This window comes from Leopardus geoffroyi, chromosome A2, assembly GCF_018350155.1.
Source record: "Leopardus geoffroyi isolate Oge1 chromosome A2, O.geoffroyi_Oge1_pat1.0, whole genome shotgun sequence".
Classification (NCBI taxonomy): domain Eukaryota; kingdom Metazoa; phylum Chordata; class Mammalia; order Carnivora; family Felidae; genus Leopardus; species Leopardus geoffroyi.
Window position 1 is genome coordinate 150824384 of NC_059331.1, and position 13027 is coordinate 150837410.

Here is a 13027-nt window from a genome sequence, read left to right on the forward strand (position 1 = left end):
TTTTTCTTTAGCCATTGTTTCTCTTCACCCCTTTTTAAAAGCTCTTCATGGTTGCATTTCCTAGTTTCAGTCTTACTTATGGCTACGCCCTGTCTTAGGCCAGAGGTGGCGGATAAGAGGGTGACGGTGCCTTTTATTATCCAATCCAGACCAGGACATTTCCGATAGGGAAAGGAGGAGCTATTAATAATTTCCTTACAATAACAGTCTGAAGTGGAGACTCCCAGGCAAACTCAGATGGACAGTTATCGTATCTATGGTATAGTTTTCTGACTCTACAGACCTCATTTCACCTAGCAACCACTCCTTCTGTTTCTGTACCCCCCCAAAAAAAATTGTGTTCTGATTCTCATTTTTATTTCCACCCAAAAAAACTCAATGTGTGGTTCTATTTTTCCTTATCACCTCTTCTCTTCCCTCTGGGTCAGAGTTCTTCTCCCTCTATCTCTTCTGTTTTGGTACAATCTTGACTGCCTTTCAGGGAGGCCACTCTGTCTGCCATTATACATGCAGGACAGATTTCCTGCATGTCTGAACACGTACACAAGCAACTACCACCACCATCAAATGTTACAGTCTGCTTTGGGTCTCAGATGAGCCCTTATTGGACTGTCCACCACTTCAGCACCTTTGCCCAGAGACTAGCACAATCTCTACACCATGTAAGCAGCTGGGTCTAGAATTGTTATGTAGATATGTTATGTGTACGTGTCTGGAATCTTACAGGATATGTTTTTGATATGTGTGCATGTATACAATTAGAGTTACAAAATTTACGGCTGAAAAATGAAGAGAATATGAGAATCAAACTGTTTGTTTCCTCCATTATGCCTTCAGTAATTTGGGGTATTTTCACTTCCAAAATAGTATGTACCAAAGGCCTAGCAATGCTGCTGTAGGTTTAACATCTGTAGAAATAAACTTCAAGGCAAAAAGATAGAATAAACATTGACTTAAGTCCCTTTCAAGTGTAGTTCTTTTTATGTTTCAATCACGTGCAGCTTATGGTTCATTCTGAAAGATCACTTCAATTATCAATTTAGGTCATGCGAGGAAGGCCTGAACCTCCTCAATTCTAAAATGAGAAAGGCAGAACATTCGCCTCTTGCAAATTACTGGAAACCTATCCATAGATACCTGAAAAACTTGCCAGTTGTAGCACTATGTCAGCTGGAAAAAGCTATTCTCCTTTTAATCTACTTACTTTCTTTCTTTTAATCTTCTTACTTTCTTTCTTCTTACTTTATATGTGACCATAATTTTCTTTCTTTCTTAAAAATTAATGAATGAGGGGAAAAAACAATGAAGATACCTTATGGAAGGAAGTGAGGGTTTTATTAAAGCTTTCTCCTTCCTTCCTTCTGACCCTCCTCCCCTGTCCCTCCCCTCCTTTGTCATCCTTCTCTTTTCTTCTTCTCCTTCCCCTCTTCCTCCTTCTCCTTCTTCTATTTTTTGTTTCTTCTCCTGTTGGGATTTATACATTTGGAAATGTTCTGCTGTTGGCAGCCATATGCTTTAGCCATGATGGCCTCATGCCTCTGTTGCTTAGATAGATCCTTTTAAAAAGGCTTGAAAAGATAAGACAAGGAAAAATCAGAATGCTTCAGCCACATTCTGCAGGGTAGGTATATAGTTACAGTAGTGGTGGAATGGAAATATATACCCAAGGAGCTCCCTATCGCCCTAAAACTGGACAGATGGTTATAGCAGCCAAGAGCTCTCTATCGCCCTAAAACTGGACAGAGTGATTATATCAGCCAGCCTGGAACTGCAGACCCACCTGTGTTTGAGGAAATGAGAAGTGTGGGAGGTTAAGATTTTGTTTTAACTTTCATGCTTTTCCATATTTCTGTTCTTAGATATGCTGTTAAAATAAAACAATCACTCTTTCTACTGGGAGTAGTTTTTAGCTCGCTGGTTCTTTTTCCTGACAGTATTCACAGTAAGGTTTAAGTTTTTGAATCTTGGCTCTTATATTTTGTGGGGCCTCAGATTCCAGGTGGTGGTCTGATAGAAAAGTGGCCCCAGTTTCTGGCTCATGTCCACAGCTGATAGCCTGCATGACTTTGAACAGACTCCTTGTGCCTCCAGCTTCCCAATTATAAACTGACAATGGCCTTTTCCCTTCTCTGTAACACCCAGCTAGGGAGCAATGAGATCTTTAATGTAAAGGCATTTTAGGTAGCCAGAGATCTTTAATACATGGTTTTCTTTTATTTTTCCTTTGAAATATGAAGGCTTTTGCTAGTTGGGATTTTTTGGAAGATGTAAGTCATCTATTCATACAGGAAACTCTCTAGATTCAAAGTTTAGAATTTGAGATTTCCAAAAATTACTCTTTCTGGGGCTGCCCCATCCCTAATTTCAGCCTTTCCTTCTTTCCTTGTTTTTAGCTCTGGGGGCAAGCATATTCCTTCCCATCCTCACCTTTAAAAGCTGTATTGACAATTACCTTGTTTGAGGCAGTCTGAAACCCCAAGGTGGGAAAAAGATCTTTAAGACAGGTTACCATTCAATTTGAGCTTTTTCTCCAGTATAGTCAGAAAAGTTTTTTTTTACAAGCTTTATCTAAAACCTAAGGATCTTGTCACTCTCAGATTTATTAAAATTGTCTTTCATCAGCATTTATATTTCTAACACGAGATCACTTATATGAAAGTGCTGTGCTTTGTAATGTCTATGATTATAATATCTATAGCCATATACATTAAAGTTTAAAAATGCTCTAGGAAACTAAAAGGAAGAGTAGAAGAAAAGCGTATTTGATCCTAGCAAGTGTGCTTGGGACCAAGCTTGCACAAGCAATCATACGGGTGGGTCAAATTGTATATTTTTATTATTTTTACAATAAAATTTTATTTTAGAATAGATTTTGGATTTACGGAAGAGTTGCAAGAATATTAGAGTTCTGGTATGCCCACACCCAGTTTCCTAAATTGTTAATGTTACTATGCACATTTGTCACAACTAATGAAACAATATCGATGGCATTATTAACACAACTCCATACTTTATTTGGATTGCCTTAAGCTTTCCCTGATGTGCTTTACTTTTTTAAGTCCCTTAAAGCAGAATAATGTTTAATATGGTAAAAATGTAATACGTACTTTATGAAGATCTTGGTGGAACTCATAATACTTCAGTGAAAATTGCATAAACAAGCTCTTTTCTTGAACATATGCCATCCGGACCAGCAATCTCCTGAGGACTTTCCACCTGAAATACCCTGGGCCTCTTCTGGTCTCTGGTTTGTTTCCCTTGAGACCATTAGCAGATTCCTCAGCCTGCTCCACACTGATGCCAGATGTTGGAACCCTGTTGCTTCTGTCACTGAAGCTGGCCATCCCAAACAGATGGTAATATCTAGCAGCACCTACAACTGCCACTCCATGCTTCTGTTTTAGACAGAAGCATTAACGTGAAAGGGTTTGCCTGGCTGTTGAATTGCTGAAACTCTGCTCTTAAGTTGCACCATACCACAGTTACTTGTAAGAGCTTAGACACTAATGAAGGAAAAAAAGAGACCTTATCCATGTTCCCCCAAATCTTGAAGTCTATACATTTTGGCAATTTAAAAATATCCCACAGTTTATGAAAAATATCTATTACTAAAATATAAATTATGGAGGGGCTTGCTTTATAGAAATCATCTCAATAATAAACAGCCTCCCGTATTCTAAGCTTCCAAACTTTCTTTGAAATATGAGTTAGCAGCAGATAATAGCAGAAAGAATCCGTTAAATTCAGTTTATGCCTTTGAGCAACTTGATGACATCAGGCAGGTGACTCAGCCTTCTGAGACATCAGTTCTTATAATAAAGCAGTTGAACTAAATATGGTTTCTTCTAGCTCTATTGTTGTTTGGATTTGTGGCTTTATAACTTTCCCTTATTAGGGTCATTATTGTCTTTTCTATCACGGTTACTTCCTTAATGTTGTCCTTTACTAGCAAACCACTTGTTGGAGTGAGGAACTAAATTTAGTTCAAATAGTAATTACAAATGAGTTGCCTTCAAAGAAACCCGTTTTTTGATTCATTATAGTTAGTTTGTTTTTAAAGTTCCTTTGTGTAGAGATATAACACATACAATGAAATAAATAAAAATGAAAATATATAATGATGAGGAAATGTTGGTACCTTTCTTGGTATCTTCATATAAAAATAATTGGAGGAATTTATTTATCAATGAATGAAACTAATATTGTTGACTCAAAGGTAGTTCTTAACAGCTTCTAAAAGCACAACAATATCAGCACTTTGAGTTGATTACCTAAGAATAAATAAAACTTCTAAGACACACTTTAATAAAATGAGTGATTGGATCAACTCTCAAATAGGAAGACATCAAAGTCAAGAAAGAGAGTAAGAGCTCAAGACTTGGGGTGGAAATGGTTACTAGATTTAGCCATCTGCTTTGGTCTTTCCTGTTCCACATGTAGCTATATAGTTTACATAAAAATATCTCTCCAGAGGATCAGAAAGAACAGATTTATGGAACCAGATGTGAGTTAGCATTTCTACAGGTGTGGCTTGGCAGCTGAAAGAACATGTTGTACCAGGGATGGAGTTTCTTACTATGTAATCAATATAAATTACCGCTAGACTTTTATAGAGGTTGATAAAGCAAATATGTGTCATTTGGATAGGCCTTCTGGTATATAAAGAGAACCTGCTTCACTTGGTACACAACGTGAAAAAATGCACCATTTAGTATTTATAAAGGACTTGGTAGCAAATACCGTCACAGTGATCAGACAAAGTCATTCCAGTTTGCACACAGAGGAAATAGCTGGTGAATAATGAAAATGGTGTTTATGTTTTCCTTCATCAAGAAAGACAAGGAACAGTTCATAAATATTTATAAAAGCTCTCAGCATCTGATAGGAAAGGGCCAAAAGATGAAAATGAATAGAAGACTGGGGAAAAAACAGAATGCAAGAGAAAAGATGAAAAAAAGTGGAATTAGTTAAACTAAAGAGTGAATATCCTGTTTAAATGGTACAGAAAGTCAGGGCCATAAAAAGATTAATTTGGTAAAATGTTGATAATTTTTAAAAGTTTCTGAATCTATTAATTTCCAAGGACGTTATGTCAGTATCTCCTGCAAACATTGTGAATCTGTCCATTTCTCCGTAGAAAATTTGTCATTATCGCTGTTAAAATTAGTCATATGTTTCAAGGCTATGTTGTTTGATACATGTAAGTTCATGATTTTTTTAATCTTCCTGGTGAAGTATTCTTTTCATCAATTCACCTTAAATTCTATTTTGTCTTCTATTAATATACATTGCTTGCTACTACATCTTTCTATGTTACTTATTAAACTTTATAAATTTTAAAACTTTCATTTTCAATATTTCTGTGTAATTATTATAAAGGATATATTTCATAAATAGCATATATACAATTATAAATATAATTCTCAGAGATTTTTATCATTTGCTATATGAGATAAATCCATTATATTTATTATGATTAATGATATATAGGCTGTCCAAAAAGTCTGAAAACATAGCATAAACCTAACTTTAAACAATGTTAGTTACATTTTCAAATAATTTGCTCAGTATATTTTTATTCAAGCTTCAGACAGCAAGTTTCAAGCAGTTGTTCCAATTATTAAGTTTTAAAAACACAATGAAAATACTATTGTCCCTGGCTTTCCAGAATTTTTAGCTCCTATGTAGTGTATTTATTATACAAGACGTATTGAACATATTATTTGAAAATGTAAATAACCTGCAGCATAAAAGTGATAAATCTTTTTTTTTAAGTGATAAATCTTTATCTCCAGTTGTAGGAGGTTAACAAGTAATGTCTACCATTAATAAAGCCACTGTAATCAAGACAGTTTGACATTGGTATAAGAATAGACAAATAGATCTGTGAGACAGAAGGGAAACTACAGAAATAGACACCATATTCCTCACCCTTCCAACATTGTTATGGCTGTATAAATATTGCTTCTACCTGACCAAATAGTATACTATAATTACATTTAATTTCTCAGTCTACTCTCTTTCCCCTCCTCCTATCGTGATATAATAATTACTCTATTTCTTTTACCTGCTTAGGTTTCTATCACTAATGTGAATGTCAAGGCCTTTTCTATACAATCAGATACATCAGATGTTTGTCATTTTTTTTTTTTTATTGAAAGATACCCTTCCTGAAAACATCTTGGAATTTTCTAGATTTGTTGCACAGCTAGTTGTTCTAAATCTTTATTTCACAGTCATCTTAAGAATTTCCTTCCTAGGATTGAAAGGAATTTCCTTTACATGTGGGCTGAAATTTGAATCCTGTGCTTCCTAGATCCCATTCTTCCTCTTTCTTTATTTCCTTGTTTTGATGAAGAAAAGCATCTGGGAGCTTCCTGCACATGGGTGCAGAGGAGACACAGTTTTGTAAGCATCTTCAGTTTATCTTATACTTGACTGATTATTAGGTTGAGCATAGAATTCTACGCTGGAAATCATTTTCCCTAAAACTTCTGAAAGTATGCCTGGATTGTCTTCTAAATCGTCAGTGTTCATTTTAGCAAGTCTGATACCATTTTGATTCCCAAATATTTATATGCTGGCAGAATTTTTTTCTCTGTGGAAGTATTTAGGATCTTCTTTTTATTTTCAGTATTCTGAATTTTCATGACACGGGCCCTAGTGTCATTCAGATTTGTGTTCATTCTCATGAACACTTAGTGGGCCTATTCAATCTAGAAAAATACATCTTTTAATTATGGGAAGTTTTCTTATGTCATTTTGGTGATAATTCCGTCTCACCATTTTCCATGTTTCTCTTTCTCTTCTGAGTCTCCTAAATTGATCCTCTGGTTTCATATTTTCTCAAATATTTTCTACTTTTCTATATCTTCATTTAATAACTGGGAAATTTCCTTAATTTTGGCTTTATATTCACTGCATTAAGCCACAATAATTTGAATTCCCAAGAGTTCTTTTGTTGTCATTTTAAATGTTTCTTTTATGATATTCTGATCCTTTTTTAGAAATGCAATAGCTCTTGGGGCGCCTGGGTGGCTCAGTTAGTTGAGCATCCGACTTTGGCTCAGGTCATGATCTCATAGCCCATGAGTTCGAGCGCTGTGTGGGGCTCTGTGCTGACAGCTCAGAGCCTGGAGCCTGCTTCGGATTCTGTGTCTCCCTCTCTCTACCTCTTCCCTAGTTCATACTCTGTCTGTCTGTCTCTCAAAGATAAATAAATGTTAAAAAAAAAAATAAAAATGAGAGAAAGAAATACCATAGCTCTCTATGGGGCACCTGGGTGGCTCAGTCAGTTGAGTGGCTTACTTTGGCTCACGGTTTGTGAGTTTAAGCCCTGTGTCGGGCTCTGTGCTGACAGCTCAGAGCCTGGAGCCTGCTTCGGATTCTGCCTCCCTCTCTCTGCCCTTCCCCTGCTCACGCTCTGTCTCTCTCAAAAATAAATAAACATTAAAAAATTAAAAAAAAAAAAAGAAATACAATATCTCTCTTCTCTTTTTAAAAATGTTTATTTATGTATTTTGAGAGAGAGAGAGTGCCAAGGAGGGGCAGAGAGAGAGATAGAGATAGAGAGAGAGAGAGAGAGAGAGAGAGAGAGAGAGAGGGAGCGCACATCCAAGCAGGCTCCATGCTGTCAGTGCAGAGCTTGACTTGGGACTTGAACTTACAACCCATGAGGTCATTGACCTGAGCTGAAATCAAGAGTCAGATGCTTAACCAACTGAGCAAACCCAGCTGCCCTACTTACTTCTCTTATCTCCTTCCCTTATCTCTTATTTCCTTGCAAACATCACTTACATTTTGTTCCTGTCTGTTCCTATTTTCTGTTGTTCCGTCTTTCCTTCTTGTCCCAGATCCGTGTCTGGCTTTCCTTCTTTTCTGTGATTCCTGGCTGGCTGACTGTATATGGGACAGAGGCAATAAACAAATTGACTGGATCCCATTCCCTCACACAGAAAGGGACTATCCCCCCTCCAGCTCAGAGTTTATTCCTTGCTGATAGATTGCTTCCCCATTAGTAATTTACCATGGGTAGAATATTTCTATTCCTGTTTATAAATGGAACACCACCTGCCTAGCTCTTGGCTTTATGCAGGAGCCCAGTTAGTTTTGTGCCATGTTACTAATGAATGCTTCCACATGTTTAACTCAGACTAACTTCTCTGTCTTTGAATTTCCTTGGTATTTTGTAACCTGAAGATGTTTCTGTCTTGTTTTCAAGCTCATCTAAGTATTTCTAAATGTTTTTCCTATTTTTTTCTGCAAGATACATATCTTTGAAGCAAAGTAAGAACACTTCTTGCATCTGCTTGGTTTAGCATGTTAAACAAAAATCTAAAGCAATTGATTTAAAATTCTTATCTCTTAGAGCACAGAGTACATTATAACATTATAATGACTAAGTTTGCTTGTGCATTTGTTATCAATTCTTAGCTATCAGTTTTATCCATAAAAATCACTCCCATTAGAATTTTTATAGTATTTATTTTTCTCTGTATGTCAATTTGGTTTATTCACTAGACAAATTGGTAATTTTGGGATGTTAGCCAAAGGGGAAATTTTTTTCTGGTAGTTTTAGTCTTGTTTGTTGATTTTTAAACCACAACCTGGCTTCTGACCTGATAGATGAAACCAAATGATTTAGACTATCTCAATATCTTTTTTTTTTCAACTTTCAAATTTTCACCTATTTCTTCATTCAGTCTGCACTATTAGAGGAAAATTAAATTGGCCAAGTGGAGATTTAGCCTTGAAAAAAAAATACATGTATATGTATATATATATATATACATATATATATACATATATATATACACATATATATATATATTTAATTTTGAGAGAGAGAGCACAAGTGGGGAAGGGGAAGAGAGCTGGGGGACAGAAGATTCAAAGCAGGCTTTGTGCTGACAGCAGCAAGCCCAATGAGGGGCTCAACCTCACGAGGCATGAGATCATGACCTGAGCCAAAGTCAGACGCCCAACCGACTGAACCAACCAGGTACCCCCTAGGCTTGAATATTTTTGAAAGGTAACTTGTTGCCTCTCTCTGAGACAACAGCTATGGTGGGAGGCAGACACTCAGAAAGGTGATATTCTATGTATATGTACAAGTAGAGAACACTCATCATGGTCACAAGAGCTAGCCACTGGTTCTTATTTCTGTTTTTCCATGCTCAACATCTTAAAAAAGAAATCATTCTGCTACACTAGGAGAAATGAACATCCTGCTCTTGGAGGGTTAGGAGGATTATGAGATCTGGAGACCTCAGACTGTATATACCTTATAGCATTAGCCCAACCATACAAAATTCTTTTCATGGTAGCATGGCTGGTTTATTGAGGAGTCTCAATTCATTGAGGATCTAGAGACAAAGTGATTTTGTTTTTATCTATCAGTAACTCTAGCTGTTCTGTGTCAAACTTCCTTTTATCACTGAGAACAGGAATTTCTTAATTACATCTTTGCCCAGCTCCTAAATTTGAGGAAGGTAAATGTTTATTTTAAAGTTGAAATGTCATCTCATATCTGATTCAAACCTCTGCTCCCACCTGTACCCCACTGACCCCAAGCTAGAGTCCAGTGACTTAAGGGTTATAGGGCTGTGTCTTTTGAACAACTTCCCCTCCTTCCCAGTGAATAACTCTGGAATGTTGGGGAATGGGAGAGAGGAGGAAGAAAAGGTCTCTCCTGGGCTTCCCAAAGTAATTGGTTATTATAAAATGACCTAAGCTGATTTGTCTGGCTCTTTGTGGTGAATGTCAATAGTCTCCAGTCATTAGATGTAGGCACTGCTTCCTTTCAGATAACCTCAATACCATGTGGTATGCTATAATGGAAGCCAGTCTCGGAGACTAAATTCTTCACATGTGCAAACATTTATTAGTAGGCACAAAAACAATTACAAACCCCATTCTGTACACTTGGGGAAGCTCTCTCTTTATCCTTTTGGTTGCCCTGGCAAGCACCTTATGCAAAAGGTTCACTCTGTGGCAATTGTAATAGTATTCTGACTGCAGAATCAGCTTCCCTTCTAGCCAGGCTCAAATTTTTCATTAAGTAGGCACAGGCCTGAATAGAATTCTGGATTTATGGCACTCCTCTGAATGCAGGGCTTGCCAGATTCTTAATCCCTGTACACACAATGATGGAGATGCCTATGCAAACCCTTTTAATCAACCCAATCACATATATTGAATACCTGCACATGTGCCAACTAAAAAATTATTTCTGTGTCTTTTATGCTAATTTATAGAACTTCAGGTATGAATTTAGATAGTGGTATGTAAATACTAGTCTTCTGCTTTCCGGAGTGTATACTCTTCACCTGGGATCCTTCATGTTGACCACAATTCCTAGGGTACAGATTATTTTACACACGTATAGATTACACTGTCTACACTAGAGTATTTACAAATAAGTTTCCAACAGTATAATGTTTATCATAATGCTGAACTAACTCTTTGAATATTGGTGGTGAGGGACTCATTCCCAAAGGATAAAAAGTAGTTAAAGATTTTAGGATGAAAATAAAATAATGGTAAGAAAATAGTCTAACCAGGGGAAAGGCTAGCTCATAGAAAATCTGTATTTACTAAGAGAATAATTTTAAGGTTAGAATCCATGACGATTTTATATTCCTTCCAGCTCCCTACTTTCAGCAAAAATTACCAATAAAGCTTCATGTATTATATAGGGGACAAATAATATATTTGCAAATTGTATACCCGCTGCCAATGTTGCTCTTGGCCTTGGAGTCGCTTGCTCATTAAACATATGATTCTTTCTCATGGCTTCGGAATTTTTTTTCAACACAGTATTCCAGGCAGCTGAGGCTGATAGGTTAGACTAACAGACTAGAGAGAACCTGGTGTAGTACAAAAGGCAAGAGGTCTATACTAGCTCTAAGACAGAGGTAGAAATTTGAACCCTTTTGTGCTTCTACTTCCTCATCTGTAAAATGGCATGGCTGGGGGTTATAAAAACTAAATGAAATAATATAAATAACTTAGCACAGGGCCTGAAGAGATTCAATAAATATCATTTCCCTCCTGTTATAACCAAAAAATTTTTACCAAGCTGATATACATTACTTTCAGCTCTTGTCTTTTCCAGGAGAACACCATTTCATCTAGAACAAAATGTGCATTCAATAGGGCACAGTTGTCTATATTTTGACTGTCAGTTTTAGCCATGTCTGTCATTTTTTTATTTTCCAACATGAAAAGAGAGGTTTAGAGTAGTCACTTTGGAAAACAAATAAAATAAGATTAAAATTCCCTCAAATCAACTTTGGAGCAACTAAAATATTAATGCCTTGACAGCTTATTCACAATTGCAAAAGGCTGTGAGCCAAAATTTTGCTTTGTATTGTAGAGGTGATGAGAACATATTTTCATTGCTAGAAAAAAATTAAGCTATACAGACAGAAATGGGATGTAGGAGCCAAATTCCACAAGAACACCCTTGAGTTTAAGGGTTCCCCCCCCCCCATCTTTTGACAATATTTAGAAAACCAAAGACTATAAACTTTGAAAAGGAATCTTGGATGGCTTACAGATATAGTAAGGTCACAAAAACACTTAGTAGATACAGAATTTTTATAAAAGTATTTAAATTGATGAATATTACCCTCAGAAGTAGCATAAGCTTAAGGATCATAAATGCTAACTAAAAGTGAACATATTATGACTAGTTGCCAATTGCTGTCTAATCAACTGAATTGGCCTAATCCTGCATTGTCAATAAGCAGACTTAAATCATACCCATATGCAATAAATCAAATGGTTGGAGATGACAAATCTTCCTATGGGTTACTCTCAGCTGTCTTAATCAGTGTTTTCTAAATTCTCTCAGTTTCTGCCTCACCTTTGAACTGCCAGATTATGCCTGTTGAGGGATCTATTCTCCCTTTCTCCAGTTGGTTATAATTATACCATGATTTATTTACAAGAATATATACTGTGAATTCACTATCAGTAAGATATATGCATGTTGTTTTTCCAGTAGTCAATATACTCTTGCCCAGCGCCCTAGGACAAAATGGCACCCTCTGAGATGGCTCCATGAGGAGAGAGCTAATCTGCGACCATTGAACTGGCCATTGAGAGACTCAAACCATTGACTTCTTCATGAATGCTCCCCCTTGTGATGGCAAGAGGCCTTCTCCTTTCCTGCACCCAGTTTTTGAAATGGTTAGCAGTCAAACAAAGCACCAAGTTTTACCTTTGAGATCCGTTCAGGCCTTCATTCTCTTCTTCTCTGCCTTTGTATTCTTAGTCTGAGAATACTTCCCCATCCGTTTTTAGGTGATAGCAGTGTGGCTAGGTATGTGTGGGCAAGCCTCCTCGTAGCTTCTGGGCCTAGCAGGAATGACTAACCACCCAGGTTGCATACAGATTTGCCCAAGAACATATCTATCAACATGAGCTGTCAGCTAAGAAGATGGTTTCCTTCCTTGGTCTTGAGTGGTTTTTTTAATTCACTCCCTACTGATTGAAAGTCCATAATTCAAGGTTCAAGTCATACTACCTCCTTATTGCCCCAGTCAGAATTAATAGTTCTCCTTCTGGGTTTCAATAGCTTAAACCTCTGTGTATTATAACTGACCAGTATGGTTTACTACTCTCTTTTCTCTACCTCACCATCAGGAAGGAATAATTTTCATTGATCTTTGTATATCCTGCCCTCAGTTCTACTGCCAAGCACGTTTCAAGCACAGAGTAGAAGGTTAACAGATTTTGAATTGAATTCAATTAATTGAAGACAGGAATGTTCACTAACACTGTATTAATACGTCTAATATTATCCTGCCTCCCTGGGGAATCTTAACTGGGGAGAGGGATTGCCAAGTATAATCAGAATCACCTGGAGCGTTTTTTCAAACTACATAGGCTGATAGAATGTATTGTTTTGCTACTCAGGACACTCTGAAATTATCTCTACTCACTCCTCACCAATCCTTATCCTTTAAGAGACATCATTTGGAACCTTCTATTTACTCCTATTCACTTTAATGAAAACCTC

General features: G+C 36.8%; 1 protein-coding gene across 25 annotated transcripts in view; it reads left to right on the forward strand.

The window, feature by feature from the left end:
• CALD1 (caldesmon 1) overlaps nucleotides 1–13027 on the forward strand; it is a 188017-nt gene that overhangs the window by 13219 nt on the left and 161771 nt on the right. The gene's annotated exons all lie outside the window — the stretch shown is intronic.